This window comes from Chiloscyllium punctatum, chromosome 5 (genome assembly GCF_047496795.1).
Source record: "Chiloscyllium punctatum isolate Juve2018m chromosome 5, sChiPun1.3, whole genome shotgun sequence".
Taxonomy (NCBI): domain Eukaryota; kingdom Metazoa; phylum Chordata; class Chondrichthyes; order Orectolobiformes; family Hemiscylliidae; genus Chiloscyllium; species Chiloscyllium punctatum.
The window spans coordinates 67,212,371-67,234,844 of NC_092743.1; positions in this window are offsets into that span (position 1 = coordinate 67,212,371).

A 22,474-nucleotide genomic window follows, 5' to 3' on the forward strand; every position below is an offset into this window, starting at 1 on the left:
GGGAAGCCAACAATAATCACATGCATTAGTTGCAGCCAGAATATTATTAGGGTTGACAAAGTGCACCAAATTCAAAATATCTGTAATAGATGTGATTGGTCACTCCTACCATAAGCTGAACAGCCTTTCTTTATAACTGCATAGGATATGACTGCAAGGGACATTAGGCATACATGTGTCGGAAATCTAATTCCAAAGGCTCAGCCTCATGACAAGACAAAGTTAAACAACAATATGGTCCAACACCACAATACTGGCAGCAAAGGTAGATGTTAAGAAGGTACACAAACCCAAACACATGGGTAAAGTGAAAAGCAAATTTCACACACCATCCCAATGATCAACTTACACCCAATGTTATGAAATGCGACCACATATGAATCAATTCAGTCAAGTATCTTAAATGCTTGCACCCAATGGATTTAGCACAACTGGCAATTTTAAAAGTGTTTATTCTTTGCACCTTTAGGATGATGCATTTGCATTTATTGATTATCCCAGGAAGTGCAGAATGCACATTTTGGAGAAGTTGTGATTGGAACTAAACAAAATAGAGTAAAATGATATAATATTTAAAGTTGAGCATGACACAGATTGATGAAACTCCATCAAGAGCATTTTAAAGAAAGACAGCACCACAAGAATGTGCCTGGATCCAACGTGCCTCAACTTTTACTTAAAATGCACCCACATAAAATATTGATGCTGGAAAAATTAAATTGTAAATTCTTCAGAACTAGATCCTTTTCCAAGCCAGATGTAAAGTGTGGAACCTGCTCAGTTCATTTAGTGAAAGAGTACCAGGGATTCACAACAGTTAGGATATCAATTGGACACCAATTGGAATTTACTGTTTCTGACAGTTAGCATTTTTTCTAGCAGTTAGCCTTTGCATATTTCAGCAGCACATGGATAGGATATTGAGAATGTACCTTGTTGTCCTTGCACAGCTGATGATATCACTTGTTAAGGGTAAGATAAGTGCAGAGCATAACCAAACTGATGTCAGCAACACAGTGACAAGAATTAGTGTCTAACAGCACAAAGTGCCATATAACCTTTTCATATACTTCACCCATGGAGTTCTTCCCAATCCAAGTAAAATCAAAGATGTTAAACAAATGGAGACCCTTTAGAGTAAAAAGTTTCTGTGATGTTGCCTTCGATTCTTAAAATTTCTCCCCAAACCGTGCTCCCAAAATGGCATTGATGGTATCTCCTCTGAGAAATCTGCTCAAGAAGGACACCATATATGTGTCAAGGCAATCTACCATACATCTTTGATTCTCTTATGCAGATTGAGTCAGGAAAATCTAAGCCTACTGGAGTGATGTGATCCCAGGAAAACCAAATTTCTCAAAGTGGATGCATGACAAGAATATTAAGACACAAGTCTTTTGCAAGATGGAAACCTGCAGCTTTTCATCCAAAGCCCTGTCACCTGTTCAGAAATAGTGTATGAGACATTATCTCTGAATCATGCAGTTTCATAAATACTTACTTTGCAAAAAATTCACCATTAAAGCTTATCATAAGCCATTGGAAATGATTTATCACAATATGCTGACACGTGAACTGCCATAATTAAGGCCTCCACTTGTCAAGGTCAAAGAATGTGACATTGAAGTAAAATATAGGCAAGTTACCAAGATGATTATTTCTAAATCACTCAGCAGCTTACTGAACTCATTCAGAAACCATGATTTTCTTCATCGGTGTACTGATTCTCTTGACAACAAAGCTGAAGACACTCTCAAGATTGATCTGCATCACTTGTGGCCAGAACCTTTTAAATTGTATTGTAGCATTTTACTGCAATGTCAATGAAGAAGGGAATTACAATACAAAGCACAACTTATGCTCTGAGGTAAGTGAAAAATTTTGTTCGGCAACCATTTGTCCTAACAATTCCAAACACAGGATATTTTTCTACAATGAAGGAGACAATAAAAAAGATACATGATGAGCAAACAGGTGGGGAACTGCTAAGTCTGCTCATGGATTAGAGAATGCAAATTAGAAATTTAAATGCAAATACTTTGATACCAGAAATGTTTTGAGACCCCAAACACATGAAGTAATTCATGATCAACACATTATTGCAAGAGAACAGAAGCCAGGCAGATCAATCATGCATGAAGAGATTGGGGAAAAACACTGATTATGATGATAGTGGGATGATTCTGAGTAGCAGCAAGGCAATCAAGATTTTGAACAAATGCACCAGAGAGCAGCGCTTACCTCTCTGCCAGATCAGAATGCCTTTTCAATGCTACAAGTGCTTCTGAAATTTGAAACATCAGTTTTGTTAACTGAATTTTACCTGATTGCATTTAGAGTCATAGAGATGTACAACATGGAAACAGATCCTTTGGTCCAACCCATCCATGCTGACCAGATATCCCAACCCAACTTAGTCCCACCTGCCAGCACCTGGCCCATATCCCTCCAAACCCTTCCTATTCATAAACCCATCCAAATGCCTTGTAAATGTTGCAATTGTACCAGCCTCCACCACATCCTCTGGCAGATCATTCCATACACGTACCACCCTCTGTGTGAAAAAGTTGCCCCTTAGGTCTCTTTTATATCTTTCCCTTCTCACCCTAAACCTATGTCCTCTAGTTCTGGACTTCCTCACCCCAGGGAAAATTCTTTGTCTATTTATCCTATCCATGCCCCTCATGATTTTGTAAACCTCTATAAGGTCATCCCTCAGCCTCCGATACTCCACAGAAAACAGTCCCAGCCTGTTCAGCCTCTACCTAAAGCTCAAATCCTCCAACCTGGTAACATTCTTGAGAATCTTTTTCTGAACCCTTTCAAGTTTCACAACATCTTTCCGAGAGGAAGGATGCCAGAATTGCACACAATATTCCAACAGTGGTCTAACCAATGTCCTGTACAGCTGCAACATGACCTCCCAACTCCTGTACTCAATACTCTGACCAATAAAGGAAAGCATAGCAAACGCCTTCTTCACTATCCTATCCACCTGCGACTCCACTTTCAAGGTGCTATGAACCTGCACTCCAAGATCTCTTTGTTCAGCAACACTCCCTAGTACCTTTTCATTAAGCGTACAAGTCCTGCTAAGAATTGCTTTCCCAAAATGCAGCACCTCGCATTTATCTGAATTAAACTCCATCTGCCACTTCTCAGCCAATTGGTCCATCTGATCAAGATTCTGGATTAATGGTGCTGGAAGAGCACAGCAGTTCAGGCAGCATCTGAAGAGCAGTAAAATCGACGTTTCGGGCAAAAGTCCTTCTGAAGGGCTTTTGCCTGAAATGTCAATTTTACTGCTCCTCGGATGCTGCCTGAACTGCTGTGCTCTTCCAGCACCATTAATCCAGAATCTGGTTTCCAGCATCTGCAGTCATTGTTTTTACCATCTGATCAAGATTTTGCTGTAATCTGAGGTAACCTTCTTCGCTATCCACTACATCTCCAATTTTGGTGTCATCTGCAAACTTACTAACTATACCTCTTATGCTCAATCCAAATCATTTACGTAAATAATGAAAAGTAGTGGACCCAGCACCAATCCTTATGGCACTCCACTGGTCACAGGCCTCCAGTCTGAAAAACAACCCTCCACCACCACCCTCTGTCTTCTACCTTTGAGCCAGTTCTGTATCCAAATGGTTAGTTCTCCCTGTATTCTGTGAGGGATAACACAGAACCTTGCTCACCAGTCTCCCATGGGGAACCTTGTCGAATGCCTTACTGAAATCCGTATAAATTGCATCTACTGCTCTGCCCTCATCAATCCTCTTTGTTACTTCTTCAAAAAGCTCAATCAAATTTGTGAGACATGATTTCCCACGCACAAAGCCATGTTGGCTATCCCGAATCAGTCCTTGCCTTTCCAAATACATGTGCATCTTGTCTCTCAGGATTCCCTCCAACTCCTTGCCTACCACTGACGTCAGACTGACTGGTCTATAGTTTCCTGGCTTATCTTTACCGCCCTTCTTAAACAGTGGCACCACGTTAGCCAACCTCCAGTCTTCCGGCACCTCACCTGAAACTATTGATGATACAAATATCTCAGTAAGAGTCCAAAAATCACTTCCCTAGCTTCCCACAGAATTCTCACGTACACCTGTTTAGGTCCTGGGGATTTATCCATCTTCATGGATTTCAAGATATCCAGCACTTCCTCCTCTGTGATATGACATTTTGTAAGGTTTCACCATCTACTTCCCTACTGTCTATATCTTCCATGTCCTTCTCCAAATACTGATGCAAAATACTTGTTTAGTATCTCCCCCATTTTCTGCAACTCCACACAATGGTCGCCTTGCAGATCTTTGAGGGGCCCTATTCTATCCCTAGTTACCCTTTTGTCCTTAATGTATTTGTAAGAACCCTTTGGATTCTCCTTAATTCTATTTGTCAAAGCTATCTCATGTCCCCTTTTTGCCTCCTAATTTCCCTCTTAAGTATACCTCGACTGCCTTTATACTCTTCTAAGGATTCACTCAGTCTATCCTGTCTATACCTTACAAATGTTTCTTTCTTTTTCTTAACCAAACCCTCAATTTCTATCGTCATCCAGCATTCCCTATACCTACCAGCCTTTCCTTTCACCCTAACAGGAATGTATTTTCTTTGGATTCTCGTTATCTCATTTCTGAAGGCTTCCCATTTTCCAGCCGTCCTTTTACCTCTGAACATTTGCCCCCAATCAGCTTTTGAAAGTTCTTGTTGTAAACTCAATAGTTAGGCGATGTATGACAATGTATATCTATTTGAGAACATTTCTATTTTTGGAAAAAGGGGTTGTTATGTCTTACAGTTAGAATATCAGTGTACTTTTTAGAGACATGCTCATAATATCATAACTACGCCATTACATGTGTCTTGAGGGTATAAACATCTCATAATCATACTCTATATGATCTTGGATCACTTGCAGCATGGCATCTGACTAGGTACGTGCTGCTTTATTGTGAATCATAGCTTCGTTTTAGCCCAGACGCTTATTCCCTGAAGAATAAAATCTTTGTACACAATAGTTAGCTGCAATAAATGCCTATTGGATTCTTCAAAATGATGGTATTCATGCCCAGTTTCTTATTTCATGGGAAATAACAAGCAATGCTGCATCAGGGGCAAAAAAAAGCCTGCTGAAACAAAATTATACCAAATTCTTCTAATTCGAACCAATGTTTGGAACTCTGCTAACTAGTTACTCATGCACAGTCCTTACAATTCAAAGCTCTTTTTTACAAAATCATGTCAAATTGCTGTTATTTTGATGTTATTCCTCAGATAATTACTTAAAGCTATTAATAGTGCTCCAGAAAACAAACAAGCTCACAATTTCCTTCTTCAAGTAATTCAATGGAATCCCTTTCTTACAAATGGTCAGCAAAGAGCTCTTGTGGTGTAGTGGTAATTTCATTATCCCTGGGTCAGAAGGGCAGGGTTCAGGCTTTAGAGTAGCATCATAACACATCTGAACAGGTTGATTAAAGATAACTTCGACTCAAAGTACAGCCTTGAAGTGTCAGTCAGAATATAGATCTGACCAGTTGTAATATTCTAACTCACAGGTAAGCCATATTACTAATGAGGCAAAAAGGATGTGCATTTATCCTGGGATGTGAAGGAGTGGTGTATTTCAAGGAGATACTGGGGATGTAGGCAAATAAACAGATGCTTTGGGATGAAATGAATATGCAAGAAATTTGGGAAAATACCAAGACAAAAAATTCTCAGGGATGCTATTTTAATCTGAGGAAAATATACCATTAATGTTTCCATATAAAGCACCCTGATGGTGTCTGTGTGTTGATCATTAAGATGCTGCAGTCTGGGCTCATTGGCCTCCTTTGCTGGGTTTTGGTTGTAATTTGCATTTTTTGACTGATAATGTAGTTGTGTCGGGAGTTAACACTGCTTCAAAACTGTTCAAGGTGACTGTCACTAATGCTTAGCATGCCAATGGGATGGAAGAGTTAGCACAACAGACAGTTTGTGAAATGTAGACTGCAATTAAAATAAATGCTTTCGTGCCTGGGAAACAAACTGAAACCTGTGACACAACAGTAACTGCTGTCATCTCACAGAAGTAAAAATGATAAACACTGTATAAATTAGAATCAGTGCTCTGCAAAGCCCTCTGACTATAAGCATTTGATATAAAAATGTACCCTTCTGGACTTTATAGAATTATCATTTTCAACGTTTATATTCATCACTTGGATAGTAATGTTGGAGTGAACTGCTTGCAATTGGAGAACAATCCTAATTTGTTATTAATTTCAGATTAATGAAAAAATTGAACGGCTTTACCCAAGAGCAGACAGTCTGCTCCAGATTACTGCTCAGATGGTAAGGCATGAAAAACTTATTCTGCTGTGCCTTATTTTCAAAGTGCTCCCATTAACATTACCTTGTGTGGGACATTCCCCTGATATTTAATCACATTTTGGATTTTTATTATGCAGAAGAAATTCAAACAAAAAGTTATCCTTTGAATTTTTTTTTGAACCAAAGTCTGTTTATGTTCATGTTATATAAGTACTGGGAAAATGGGTAATTAACATATCAATGAACTAAGTGTTTTTTTTTTGTTTTTTCATAGATTGTAAATAATATCGCAATTGATAAAGAACTCTCAGCTTTTGTTGGAAAGCCTGTTTCAGAGCTCTTGGGAAAAGTGGTGTGCCAGATTATTTTTTTTCTGTTTGAGAACAGAGGGAAATAAAAATAGAGGCTGAGACACTCTGTTAAGTCGAATAAAAACTACAAAACCAGCTTCGCTTGTAAATTGAAAACTGTGAAGGCAAGCTGTGGCAAGGTAAGTCTGTGCAAGTATAGTTAGGGATCATTTTATTTAATACTGGATTAGTGGTGCCGGAAGAGCACAGCAGTTCAGGCAGCATCCAACGAGCAGCGAAATCGACGTTTCGGGGTTTTATTTAAGTCATACAAGATGACCAGTTGTTTAGGGAAGCATAATATGACCATTTATTACCTTAGGACAAATTGTGCAATTTTAATCAAGTGAAACTGACCATAATTGTAGCTTTTCACTCACTGCTAAAGAAAATTGCTTAATGATTTGAATGTGGGCTAAACATATTATATGGTCTGTGCTCAAAAAGACAAGTGTGGGATCTAGAACTATCACATTCCTCCAATCCAAAATGATTGAATGCACAGAAGGACACCGTTTGATCTACTGTATATGTGCCTGTGCTCTGCAAGAGCAGATTACCTGGTTCCAATTCCCCATCTCTTCCCCTTAGTCTGTAATTAATGTTTTGCTTTGGATATTTTTCCAATTTTCTTTCAAAACCTCAATTCAATCTGTCTCCATTACATTGTTATGCACTCATTCAAACTTCTAACAACTGAAAGTGCAGAAAAAAAAACATCATGTCACCATCACTTCTTTTGCTAATCACCTTAAGCCAGTATTGCAGTCCTTGAAACATTTGTCAATGGAACGGGTTCTCCTTATCTATTGTGTCCAGACATTCAATGATTTGGAAAAACTTTGTCAAATCTCCTTTTAATCCTCTCTTCTTCAAGGAGAATAGTCCCAGTTTCTTTAATCTATTGGCCCTGCTGAAGTTCCTAATTCCTCGAACCTATCTCCCTAAATTTACAAAAGTGAACCACCTCACACTTGTCCACAGTATATTCCATCTATCATGCTGATGCACACTCACTTAGCCTTTCGACATTCCTTTAAAGCATCTTTGCATTCTCCTCACAGCCTCACATTCCCACCATGTTTTGTATCATCCACAAACATAAAATATTACAATTGGCTCACATGTCCAAATCATTGATATAGATTGTGAGCAGTTAGAGCCCAAGCACTGATCCTTGCTGTTACCCCATTGGTCACAAACTACCAATTTTTGTTTTCTGCCTGTTAACCTACCCTCAATTAATGCTGGCATATTATCCCCAATCCTGTACAGTTTCATATTGTTTAACCCCCTGTGTGGGTGTTTATTAAAAAACCTTCTGAAAATCTTAGTATACCACATAGACTGGTACCCTGTTATCAACTCTGCTAGTTAAATCATCAAATACTCTAAACAGGCTTGTAAAACATGAATTCTCCTTCCTAAATCCAAGTTGACTTTACCCAATAATTATTTTCCAAATATCCAGTAATCACAAGTTTTATAATGCTACTATTAATGTCAGGTTAACAGTTTTGTTGTTCCTTATTTTCTCTCTCCCTCCTTTCTTAAACAATTAAATTTGCCATTTTTCCATTTTTCAGCACAAGTGCAGAATTAATAGAATTTTGAAAAATGTTTCCCATTTCATTTGTAGCCATCTTGGCAACAGTCTAGGGAGAAGATCATCGGATCCCAGGGATTTGTCAACTTTTGGTCCCATTGATTTCTCAATAACTACTTCTTTTACAGATATTAATTTTTTTTAGTTCCTTAATCTCACTAGAATCTTCAACTCTAATCATTTCAGGGAAGTCGTTGTGTCTTCATTTGTGAAGCCAAACACATAAAGTACTTATTAATCTTCTCTACCATTTCTGTTTCATGGTATCATTTATTGTTATAAATTTTCCCAACTCTGCCTGGAATGGATCCATATTTGTTTTTGCTAGTCTTTTTCTGTTTACATACTGATGGGATATTTACAATTTTTTTTTGTTTCTTATTATTTTACTTTCACATTCTATTTTCTCTTTCTTTATCAATATCCTAATCATCCATTGCTGAATTCTAAAATTCTCCCAAATCTCCAGTTTACCACATTTTTTAGCAACTTTCAAAAACTCCCCTTTTTGTTTAATGCTACTTTAACCTTCCTTATTAGTCATGGCTCTCTCGCTTTTCCTGTTGCGTATTTTCATCTACAAGGAATGTATTTTGTTTATCAAAACCAAGTATTCATTATTTTAATATTCACCATTGCCTAACTACTGTCAAATGTTTTAATAACATTTTCCAATACACCAAAGCCAACTTCCTCCTCATAACTTCATAATTACTTTTGTTTAGATTTAAGAATCTAGATTAGATTAGATTACTTACAGTGTGGAAACAGGCCCTTCGGCCCAACAAGTCCACACCGCCCCGCCGAAGCGTAACCCACCCATACCCCTACATCTACATTTACCCCTTACCTAACACTACAGGCAATTTAGCATGGCCAATTCACCTGGCCTGCACATCTTTGGACTGTGGGAGGAAACCGGAGCACCCGGAGGAAACCCACGCAGACACAGGGAGAACGTGCAAACTCCACACAGTCAGTCGCTTGAGGCGGGAATTGAACCCGGGTCTCAGGCGCTGTGAGGCAGCAGTGCTAACCACTGTGCCACCGTGCCGCCCACAATCTAGTTTCAGATTAAACTATATATCTAAAAACTTCATGGCAAATTCTTTCATACTGTGGTTATTATTCCCGAAAGTTTCTTTTACAACAAGATTATTAATTAGCTCTTTCTCATTGCATGATACTAAGGCTAAACTATCATGTGCCCTAGTTAGCTCCTCAAATTCACCCAGTCTATATTGTGAATTGAAGGTATCCATATTTACAGCACTTCCTTGGTATATGCACCTCTTATTTCTTGATTTATGGCATGGCCTACATTGTTACTACTCTTTGATGTCTTACAAACCACTCATCCCAATGTTTACGGGCCCTTGTTGTTTCTTAGCTCCCCCTAAACAGATTCTAAATCCTGTTCTTCCAATCTGAGATCCTTTCCCACCAGAACAATGATTCAAACCCTCAAGATTAGCACAACCTTTTGTCCTTTTCATTTGCCCATCCCTCCTAAATATCAAATACCCATTAATACTCAGTTCTCATTCTGAGATAAGCCTGCAGTCTCATGTCTGACTGGCAATTAAATCAGCCCCATTTACTTCTACCAGGACCATTAATTCACCTATTTTTCTGTGAATGCTACATGCATTTAGATAGAGTGCTTTTAATACTGCCTTTACAATTCTGTAATTTAATCTTGTTTGATTTCAAGATTCATTTCAGCACATTTTCCATTTTCATTTACAGGTTTTCTACCTCCTAAAAACAAATTTGATTTTATTCTATCTAAATTCTTTCCTAGGTTCCCATCACCCTAAATTTAATTTAATTTAAACTCTCTTCAGCAGCATTAGCAAACGTCATGTGAGCATAACAGCTCTGTTCTGCTAAGGTGTAACCTGTCCTCCATGTTCAGGCTGCCTAGAACTGGTCCCAATACCCTAGAAATCTAAAACTATTCCTTCTGCACCATTTTCTCAGCTACTTGCTCAGTCTATATTCACTATATTCACTAGCATGTGGTACTGGGAGTGAACCTGAGATTACTACATTGGAAGTTTTGTTACTCAGTCTCTTACCTAAATTTGACTTTAGGAACTCATCCCTCTTTCTACCTCTGTCACTGGTGCTAAAGTGGATCACAACTTCTGGCTCTTTACCTTCACCTAAAAGAAAGTCTGGCGGCCTGTCCTATGACATACATGACTCTGTCAACAGGGAGGAAACATACCATTGGAGTCACATCTGTAGCCACAGAAATTCCTATCTCTTTCCTAAAATTGTTTACCAATATTGTCTGTCTCAGGTTCCCCCCACTTCACATTCCTCAAGGTCGGTTGGTCGGTCGGTCTGTCTGTCTGTCTGTCTGTCTGTCTGTCTGTCTGTCTGTCTGTCTGTCTGTCTGTCTGTCTGTCTGTCTCAGTATTTCCTTACCTGTTACTCTTTGTGTAACAGGCTGTCTATCTATCTGTCTCGTCTGTCACAGGCTACTCTTCTCAATACTCCTCTATGTGCTACTGACTGCCTATCTTCAGGAACTCATTGTGTCTGCTCCACTAGATGCTGTTGATGACCTGTTTCCGAGTCTTCCTCACTTGTACTCCTCTGATCTCTCTTCTCAATTCCAGGCTATTTTAGACTGTGCTTTGTTGTGCTACCTTCTGTTAGATACTAAACAATATGGAAATACCCAAACATATAAGATATTCAGAACATATTATGGTAATGACTTTCACCAAATTGCCCATCAGAATTTCTACTACAAAACGTTAATGTAGTTCATATTGAACAATTTTGTTTAATTTGTGTTTCTGAAGGTTTTTTTTAAAAAAGGTCATTTAAAAGACAGTGAGGTAGTTCTTCTAGCATTACAGAGAGGTTATAATCAAACACTGGTTTGGAAACAACTGGAGGACGGCAACCATATTCCAAACATCACTTTATAGGAAGGATTTAATTCTCTCATGAGGGTGGAGAGGAGTTTTACCTGGCTGCCTGGTCTAAAAGATTTGTGACATGATTGGGTAGACTGCAGCTGTCTTCCCTGGTACAGTAAGAAGGGACCTGATAGAGATGCATAAGTATCTGAGGGACATAAATAGGTTGAATAGAAAATCACTTTTTTTTCACATTGGAGAGGTTAATAACAAGGAGGCATATAACTAAAATGAGAGGTAAAAAGCTAAGAGGAGCACTGGGGAGAAACAAAATTCTGTTAAAGGACAGTGAAAGGCTGGAATTCACTGCCAAAAAGAGTTATTGAATCTGCAACACTTGTAATGTTCAAGCAGTATTTAAGTGTTCACTTGCCTTGCAATTCCCTCCATGGCTATTGGTCAAGATCTGGAAAATGAGATTGGTGCAGTCAGACCTTTGATTGACTGACACCATAAGACTGTAAGATGTGGGAGCAGAATCAGACCATTCAGCCCATTGAGTCTGCTCCAATGTTCCATCATGGCTGGTATCTTTCTCAATCCCTGCCTTCTCCCTGTAATTCTAGATAGTCTTATGAACCAAGAGCTTATCCATCTCTGTCTTAATGCACTTATTGGCTTGGCCTCTGCAGCCCTCTGCGGCAATGTGTTCCACATATTAATCGCATCTTTCTTCACATCCACTTTATCCAGGCCTCTCAGTATTCTGTAAGTTTCAACGAGATCCCCACTCATCTTTCTAAACTCCATCAAATACAGACCCAGAGTCCTTAACCCCACTAATCATATGACAAGCCCTTCATCGCTGGGATTAACCCCCTCTGGGCTCCCCCCCCCAATGCCAGCTCATCCTTCATTGGATACAGGGTCCAAAACTGCTCATCATAATCCAAATACAGTCTGACTAAATCATTATGCAATCTGAACAGTACATTTTGGCTCTTCTATTCGAACAATTTTGAAATGAATTCTTACATTGCTAACAGGGCAACACAGTGGCTGAGCTGTTAGCACTGCTGCCTTACAGTACCAGCTCCTGGATTCAATTTCAGCCATGGGTGACTGCATAAGTTTGCACATTCTCCACACGTCTGAATGTGTTTCTGCCTGGTCCTCTTGCTTCCTCCCATAATCCAGAAATGCACAGATTAAGTGGATCAACCCTGCTAAATTGACCTATGGTGTCCAGGGATGTGCCAACCAGCTGAATTCTTCATGGTAAATGTGGGGTTTCAGGGATTGGGTGGAATGTTCTTTGGAGGGTCAGTGCAGCCTCAATGGGCTGAATAGCCTCTTTCTTGCACTGTAGGGATTCTGTTCTAGTGTATTTGTCTTCCAAACTGCCAATTGAGCCTGCATTTACATTTTAAGAGAGTCCTGAATTAGATTTCCTAAATGCCTTTATGCTTCAGTTTTCCAAAGCCTATCTTTGTTTAGAAAATAGCTCATGCCTCTATTCTTCCTACTAAAGTGCATAATCTCATGCTTTCGCAGTTGTATTCCATCTGCCATTTCTTTGTCATTTCTCCTAGCCTATCCAAGTTCTTCTACAGCTTCCTCAATACCAACTGTGCCTTCACCTATTTTTGTGTCATATGCAAACTTAGCAACAATGCTCTCAGTGCTTTCATCCAGATCATCAATGTATTGTATGAATAGTTGTGGTCACAACACTCAACTCTGTGGAAATCTACTAGTCACTGGCTGTCATCTTGAAAAAGACCCCTTTATGCCTACCATCTGCTTTCTGCCAGTCAGCCAACCCTTTATCCATGCCAATACTTTGCCCCGAACACTATGGGCTCTTATCTTATTTAGCAGCCTCCCGTATGGCACCTTGTCAAGTGTCTTCTGGAAATCCAAATAGATCATGTCAATGACTCTCCTTTTTCTATCTGCTCATTACCTCCTCAAAGAATGTGAACAGATTTGTCAGGCATGACTTTCCCTTGATGAAGCTGTGCTGACTCAGCCCTGTGTTACCATAGTTATCCTCTCCTGGTCTTTGAAGGCTTCCCAATCCTTTGTCTTCCCAGTAATCTTTACTGCATAGTATGCTTTTTCTTTTGCTTTTATGCTGCCCCTGACTTCCCTTGTCAGCCACTGTTGACTTGTTATCCTCCTAGTAATCTTTCTCGGGATGACTTTATGCAAAGACTCCTGCTTTACCTTCAGCAACTCCAGCCAACACTGCTCCACTGCCTTCCCTGTTAGTGTAAACTTCCAATCCACTCTGGACAGTTCATCCCTCATGTCTTTGCAGTTGCTTTTACTCAATTGTAATACTACTGCATCTGATTCCAGCTTCTCCCATACAATCTGCAGATTGAATTCTATTATACTGTGGTCACTGCCCTCTAGGGGTTCTTTCACCTTAAGCTCCATAATCAAGTCTGCCTCATTACATTTGTTTAATATATCATTTAATTTTCGCTATAAATTCTGTGTCTTATGATCCTGTCCCTCTAGTTACCTGATGAAGGAGCAGCGCTCTGAAAGCTAGTTCTTCCAAATAAACCTGTCAGACTATAACCTGGTGCTGTATGATTTTTAACTCATTACACATCAACAAACCCAGAACTGCCTGTTTCCCAGTGGGGTCGATCACAAGTTGGTCCATCTCATAGATATTAAACAAATTGCTTTTATTTGAATCCAGTCAACATCATTTTTCCAGTTCACCTGCATATTGACGTTGCCCATGATTATTATTGCACCTTTCTTGCTTTTCTCTATCTCCAGATTTATTTTCTTTCGCCGCATCCTGACTATTGCTTGAGGCCTGTACGGGTCCCACCTGGGTCTTTGTTACCATACAGTTCCTCAACTTTACCCACACAAGTTTCATACTTCCTGACTCTATATAAACTTGTAGTTATTGATTTAATTTCACTTCTCACTAAAAAGGCAACCCTGTCCCTTCTGCTCACCTGCTTGTCCTTTTGATAGGACATGCATCCTTGATATTTAATTCCAGTCCTGATCCCCTTGCAGCCATGTCTCTGTGACACCCACAACATTGTACTCCCCAAGTTAAATATGTGCTACAAACTCATTTACCTTTGGTCACAACCCTCAGTTCTGCAATGACTGCCCCCTTCTCATATTTATCTGTTGTGCCTGAAGACTTTCCATACTGTCTGTCCTATTACTTGGCTGGTAACTTTAATAACCTCTGCTGAGCCCTCCTCCATTTTCCCATAATTTCTAATGCATCTGAACCCATTCCCCACTGATTAATTTAAAGCCATATCCACAGATCTAGTTTGCAATTCACCAAAACTCTGGTCCCAGCATGATTCGGGTGGAGTCTTTCTAATTGGAACAGCTCCCTCTGTCCTCAATACTGGTGCTAATGTCCCATGAATTCAAACACATTTCTACCATACCAAACTTTGAAACATGTACTTATCTCATTAATCTTGTTGACCCTAGCCAGTTTGCTCATGGTCCAGGTAGTAATATGGAAATTATAATCTTTTTGGTTCTGCTTTGTAACTTAGCCCTTAGCTATTCATATTCCCTCAGTAGAACCTCTTCCCTCTTGTTACCTATATCATTAGTATCAACTTGGGCCATGATAACTGGATCTTACCTGTTCCACTCCGATATCATCTGTAACCCAGGCGAGATTTCCTAAACCCAGGCCCAAGACAGGCAGCACAATAAGATTTCCTTTGACATTTTCTTTTAACTTATCTTTTGCATTATTGTTTTCTTTGCGATTTGGAGATGAGAATGAGTTGACAAATAGAATTTAGATAAACCTGTTATTTCAAGTGAGAATCTGGTGCGACCGCATCTGGAGTATTGGAGATAAGGCATTCAATTCCTTCGTCCAAATCCTTAGTGTATATTGTGAACAGTTAGGGTCCCAGTACTGAAGTATACGGCACCCCACTCGTCACGCCTACCACTCTGAAAAGAACCTGTTCATTCCAACTCTCTGCTTCCTGTCAGCCAACCAATTCTCTATCCATGCCAATACGTTTCTTCCCATACCATGAACTTTACTTTTTCTTCCCAATCTGTTGTGTGGATCCTTGTCAAAATCTTTTGGAAGTCCAGAAATGCTCTCTCCGTACCTTCCTGTGCAGCAGAGTCAGCCATGGTGCCATGAAACCAGTTGCTTCTGCCTTCCCCCTGCCTTCCAATAGTTTCCAAAATGGTATATCTGTTTTGGAGGGAGATGACACCAGGGAACTCTTGCACTACCTTCCTACTCTTCTGCTATCTGTTGTTCACCAATTCCCAATCTTCCTTCATAATTTTTATCTGCAGTGTGACCAACTCACTAAACATGCTACCCATTATTCCCTCAGCCTCCAGATGTTCTATAGTGAATCCAGCCACAGCTCCAGATCTGCCAAGTGGTCAGACAGGAGCTGCAGCTGGACACACTTCCTGCATGTAAGGAGTCAGGGACATAGCAAGGATCCCGAAATTCCCACATTACAAAGGAGAACACGGTTTGGGATCTCCTGCCATGACTTAAAGCTGAAGTTAATAACAACAGCAGTAAAGCCAAGAGATTTTTATTAAAATTATCTTGCTGTAAATTAATTTATTGGATTTCTGGAAAGCATTGCAATCTCATGATACAGGTCAAGATAACAGTATCAGACTATGAAGCCAAGAGGTAGAATTCTTTCTGTCACAAGTGGCCAGTTGAAAGAGTATTACAATATTTTCTACTGTAGGCAGGCCACAGGTACCAGACAAAATCATCCCAGTATCATCCCAACTACTCTAAGACATATCAACATCAGATATTCTGCTCAACCTTCATGTTCAGGGAACAATAAACTGACAGGGATGTATCCTAAAAGAGAGAAGCTTGTCCAACGAGGTAGATTTTGTGTAACTAATTGAAACCTCATATGAGCATCTTGATGCTTTTCTTTATCTTGAGTCCTCAAATAGCATCCAAGTCATAGAATCCATGAACATTAACTTGCTTTATTTGACTACCTGAGCTGGTAATTGCTATTAACTATGTTTCACCCTAAAAATGCCACTTACTGTCCCCAAGGGTATGTTATATCAGGATCAATATTTAACACTTGGTTAAAAAAAACCTCTGTTCTGGCTCAATGTGCTTATTGTGCCTGGACCACAGTATGTGGAACACAACCATACCATTCTAGAGGTTGGTATGGCTTACTTGACTTTGCATAATGGTCAAAAAGGTTTTGTCAAATTTCATAAAGAATGACCAAGTAGAACTTTTTTAATGTTTTGTTTTATGAACAGTGAACAAAGGCTCCAACTCTAACAGGACCAAATGGGAATTCCCAAATTTGGCCATGGACTGATGAATCTGCATTTCAGCCATTCCCCCCATTTTCTATTATATTAAGTAATGGTTTTTAAAGAGTTAGTGTTGGAGACTGCATTAAGCTCCAACCAATCTAAAGGTATCTTAAAAAAGTAAAATTGTGGGTGGCCCGGTGGCACAGTGGTTGGCACAGTGGTTAGCACTGCTGCCTCACAGTGCCAGAGACCTGGGTTCAATTCCCGCCTCAAACGACTGACTGCGTGGAGTTTGCACATTCTCCCCGTGTCTGCGTGTGGGTGCTCCGGTTTCCTCCCACAGTCCAAAAATGTGCAGGTTAGGTGAATTGGCCACGCTAAATTGCCCGTAGTGTTAGATGTAGAGGATATGGGTATGGGTGGGTGTGCTTCGGCAGGTCGGTGTGGACTTGTTGGGCCGAAGGACCTGTTTCTACACTGTAAGTAATCTAATCTAAAACAAAAAGCTTCCTAGAATCTTATTGGGTGAAGATCTACACTCTTGGGTTTCCCAATAGATGTTAAAACCATGATCAACTTATTAATTTAACATGTACTTGATTGTCATCATGTAATAATATTTCACATTACTTAGTACAAAAGTCTCTTCTTGTTAAAATTGACCATGATTTCTTTGCTATTATTGTAAACCAAATAAGCCATTCAACCCAATGGATAAGGATAGTAGGCAACAAACTCCCCACTCCTGATGAAGGGGTTCTGCTCGAAACATCGATTCTCCTGCTCCTCGGATGCTGCCTGACCTGCTGTGCTTTTCCAGCACCACACTCTCGCCTCTGATCTCGAGAACCTGCAGACCTCACTTTCTCCAGATAGGAAACTACCCCAACCATAAACTAGTAGTGGTTGGCATTGCCACATGTAGAGCATCTTCAACCAGGCTTATGATAAGAGACGATGAAAATTTAGCCCATTTATGCAGATCTTTTACTTAGCACGACAGAAATAGTCTTTTGCATTTTATGTGCAACATGACAGAATATTCAGAAAAATGCATTCGCTTATTGGCTCCAAAAATCTGATCTTGCAAAATTCAGACTGGCAATGAAACACAGAGTTGTCTGCCAATTATATTAAACTTCTCTTGTACAGGAGAGATCAAGAATGGAACTAAATTGCAAAAACTCTTCTTTAATACAAAGACACAGATGTATGCTATATTCCCTGGGATACAAAATGCAAGTCATCGTATTTATTAGTTGCGAAATTATAAAATGATAATTAATTTAAAGTATTTGTCAATGTTTATATTTTGGGAACAGATGCTTCTTTTTCCATCAATTAAGGAAATTACTGTGCGTGAGGCCCAGTAAATGAATTCTAATTCTGAATGCAAATTATGTTCCTGGACTGCAGTTTACAGCTGTACTTTATTCTGAACACATGAAAAATACCACATTACTCTGTATAGAATATGGTTTCATTCTGTTAAACAATAATTGAAAGGAGAAGCACAACTTGTCTTGAGAGCAGCTTAAAATTTCACCTCTGATTCTGAAGGTGACATTTTACTGGCCGGCTGGTGAGGGAGTGATGGAAGTGAACTGGCGGGCTGTCAAAATCTGGGGAGCCATATTGGGCAGCTTACTGAGACAATTTCTCCACTGTGAAGGTTTACAGGCAATAGAAATATGAATGGTTAAGCTCTATTAACCAGAAGTAGGCAGGAAATGACAGATATATTTTAATTATCCAAAGTTCCCTTGGTTCCAGGAAAGTCCTTTGAGATTGGAAGATAGCAAATGTAACTTCTTTATTTATTAAAGTGAGGCAAACAGAATGCGGGATGCAAAATATCAGTTATCTGAGGGTGGCATGGTGGCTCAGTGGTTAGCACTGCTGTTTCACAGCACCAGGGTCCCATGTTCGATTCCAGCCATGTCCTCCCTGTGTCTGCATGGGTTTCCTCTGTGTGCTCCTGTTTCCTCACACAGAGCAACAATATGTGAATTGTGCATGTTAAATTGCCCATAGTGTTAGGTACATTAGAGAGAGGGAAATGGGTCTGGGTGAGTTGCTCTTCGGAGGGTCAGTGTGGACTGGTTGGGCCAAGTGGCCTGTTTCCACACTGTAGGGAATTGAAATTGTTAGAAGCTGTTATGATTTAATTTGATTTATTGTAGTCACCTGTATCTAAGTACAATTAAAAGGTTTGTGTTGTAAACAGTACAGGCAGATCATAGCAAACAAGGACACACAGATCATGGGGTGTTTAGACAGAGCGAGGCATTCAGGTTACACTGCACAGGAAGTGTGCAAAGCATGATCAACATTAACAAGATCAACATTATTTGAAGTTAGAGAGGTCGATTTAGCAGTCTAATAATGATAGGGAAGAAGCTGTTCTTGAACCTGATGGTGCATGTGTTCCAGTTCCTGTATCTTCTATCTGAAGGAAGAGGTGGTAGGAGAGCATTACCAGGGTGGGGGGGGGGGAGGGGGGGTGGGGGGGAAGGGGGTTGATAATGTTGGCAGCCTTTCTACAGCATGAGAAATGTAAATGGAGTCCATGGGTGGACGGTTAGCTTCAGTGATGTTCTGGGATGTGCACACAACCTTCTGTAGTTTCTTACCACCCTGGGAAAACCGGTGGCTGTACCGGGCCATATGCACCCAGATAATATGCTTTCTATGGTGCATCTGTAGAAATTGGTAAGAGTCCTCATGGACATGCCAAGTTTCCTCAGCCACCTGAGGAAGCAGAGGCATTGTTATGCCTTCTTGACTGTTGCATCTACATGGGAAGTCCAGGACAGATTGTCAGTTATTGTCTCTCCTAGGAACTTGATACTGTCAACCCTTTCAACCTCTGCTCCATTGATCTATTTGGGGGCATATCCACCTTTTTTCTTCCTGAGGTCAATGATCAGTTCTTTTGTTTTGATAAGAAAGAGATTGTTATCATTGCAGCACATCACCAAGCCCTTTATCTCCTTCCTGTATTCTGTCTCATTGTTGTTTGATACCTGTCCTATTATGGTGAGGTCATCAGCAAACTTGTAGATGGCATTCACTCAGAATTTGGCTACATAGTCATGGGTGTACACTAGGGGACTGAGAGTGCATGCTTGAGGGGCTCCAGTGTTGAGGGTTATTGTGGAGCAAGTGAAGTTGTCTATCTTTACTGATTGATCAGGAAGCTGAGGATCTAATTGCACAGGGAGGAACCAACATCTAAATCTTGGAGTTTTAAGATCAGTTTGGAAGGACTTATGGTGTTGAAGGTGGAGCTGTAGGAATAGGATGCTGACATAAATGTCCTTATTGTCCAGATTTTCAAGGGATAAATGCAGGGTGAGGGAAATGGTGTCTGCTGTGCAACTGTTACATCAGTAGTAAATTGCAGGGGATCAAGGCAGGCAGGGAGGCTAGAGGTGATGTGGGCTGTGACTGGCCTCTCAAAGCACTTCATGATTATGGAGGTCAGGGCCAATAGGCGGTAGTCATTAAGGCATGTTACATGTGCTTTCTTAGGTACTGGGATGATGGTGGTGTTTTTGAAGCAAGTGGAGCATGTAAAGGAAGAGATTGAAGATATCGGTGAATCAGCTGGTCTGCACAGGGTCAAAGTGCACGGTCAGGGACTCTGTCCAGGTCCGAGGCTTTCCTTGGGTTGACTCTCAGGAAAGATCGATCTGACATCTGTAGCAGTGACCAAGGGAACGGGTGTGTCTGGGGCTGTTGGGGTAGGTGACACCATACTTTTGGCATTCTGCTTGAACCGAGTATAGAAAGCATTGAGCAAATCGGATGTGGGGGAGGTGGTGGTGGTGGTGGTGGGGGTGGGGTGGGGCTGGGGGGGAGTGCGATGTGTCTTTGGCCGCTGTCTTGGTCTGCTTCATTTTGTTTCCTGTTATGTTGTTTATGCTTTGTCACAGGTAACAGGTGTGATATATGGTTGGTACTGGCCTCTGACTTGGCCCAGTACTGCCTCTCGGTATCTCTGATGCCTTTGCGGAGGTTATATCTGAATTGTTTTCATGAATGCCACATGCCTGGTCTTCAATATGCAGTGGATTTTCTGGTTCATCCAAGATTTCCCATTAGGGAACACTCGGATTGATTTCTTTCGCACGCACTAATTAATGATGTCCATGATGGTAGTGGTGAATTCGAGTAGGTCTTTCACTGAATAGTTGAATATAGTCCACCAATTCCAAGCAGTCCAGGAGACACCCTTCCACTGCCTTGGACCAGCATCGTGTTTCTTTCTGTGAAGGATCCTCCCATTTCAGCTTTTGTAGGCTGGGAGGAAGAACACAGTGCTGTGATCTGATTTTCAGAGGTGTGGATGGGGAATAGAGAGGTCGGCATCTTTGATGGTTATGTAGTTGTGGTCCAGGATGTCAGTCCTCTAGTGGGACAGTAGTCATGTTGGTGGTATTATGGCAGTTCCCTGTTGAGGTTGGCCTGGTTGAAGTCACTGGTCATGATGAATTTTGTTTCCATAGTGTTTGTGGCAGTGTAAAATTCATTCAGGGCATTCTTCACATCTGTCTGGGTCAGTATGTAGACTACAGTTAGGATGAAGAAAGGCTTATGCCGGAAACGTCAATTCTCCTGCACCTTGGATGCTGCCTGACCTGCTGCACTTTTCCAGGAACACATTTTTCAGCTCTGATCTCCAGCATCTGCAGGCCTCATTTTCTCCTTACAGTTAGGATGGTGGAGGTGAACTCGCACAGCAGGTAGTAGGGATGACATTTCACTGTAAGGTATTCTAGGTCCAAGGAGCTGTGGCTCTCCAGAGTCGCCATGTCTGAGCACAGTAGGTGTTGATTAGGAGGTATGCCCCTCCACCCTTTGCCTTATCTGAGGATGCCATGTGGTCCATGCGATCTATGGAGAACCCCTCAGCTTGCAAGGCACAGTCAGGTATGGCAGGAGTGAGCAATGTCACCGTGAAACAGAGATAACAACAGTTTCTTAATTTCCTCTGGAAAGTAAACCTAGATCTGAGTCCATCCATTCTGTTTTCGATAGCCTGGATATTTGTCAGGAGTGTGCTGTGGAGGAGGTGCTTGTTTCAGTCCCACCTGCAGGCCCCTCTGTCTTCCCATTTCCTTGTGGTTTCCTTTGTCTGGGTGGTTCCGGGAGTCTGGTCCGAGTTTGTTGCTTCAGGAGGTCTGTGGGATTGGTCTGGTCGGATTGGGCTTTGCAGGGCGGAATGCTGCAAGGTTGTAGTTCAGGCCTGGTCTGATCTGGTCTCCTCAGGAACAGGTTGCGCAGTAGGATTTCTACTCATGGATGGTCCTGAGGGTAAATGGTGCAAATCTGTTGCTCTCGAAAGTCCCTAAGTTAGTTTGGGATGGCTTGGAGTCAAGTAGTCACAGGATCTGGGACCAGGCCTCAGCTGCTCAGGCCTCCTCGGGGGTATGTTGCTGCAGTTATGGGTTAGATCCTGGGCTGGTTAAGCCTTCCCGGGATCGAGTCGCTGTTGGGTTCAGGGGTCAGATCTTGGTTCCGGGTGTCCCTACGGCTTGTGTGGGAAACCGGTAAATTTGCCCTGGAACTGCGAATCCAGCATCGATAATACTCAGGTCTGAACATTTGTAGGATCCTTAGACCTGCAAGTAGATTTAAAAGAACATTATTAGCCATTTTTACAGATTTGGAATTTAGGTTTAAGAGCATGGAACGGTTATAAGAAATGTTAAAATGAAATCTGCTGTAGGGTTCTCACAAAGAGTTGCCCAGCATAATCACCATCTTGAAAACAGAAGATGTTATAGCCAGGTTGGTGAGGATTCGCCACGGCACATTCGCTGCCGCCGATTAGCCACTGCCGGTTCGCCACCAGCGTTTCTCCACTGGGGTCGTTTGACCTCTGGAGACTATTCGCTACCGGAAAGATATATACGTGCTAATTGTTTTCCCTCCTGTCTGTTCTTTCATACTTCTCAGCCCCCTTTATTTATACAACCACATGCTACATATTGATA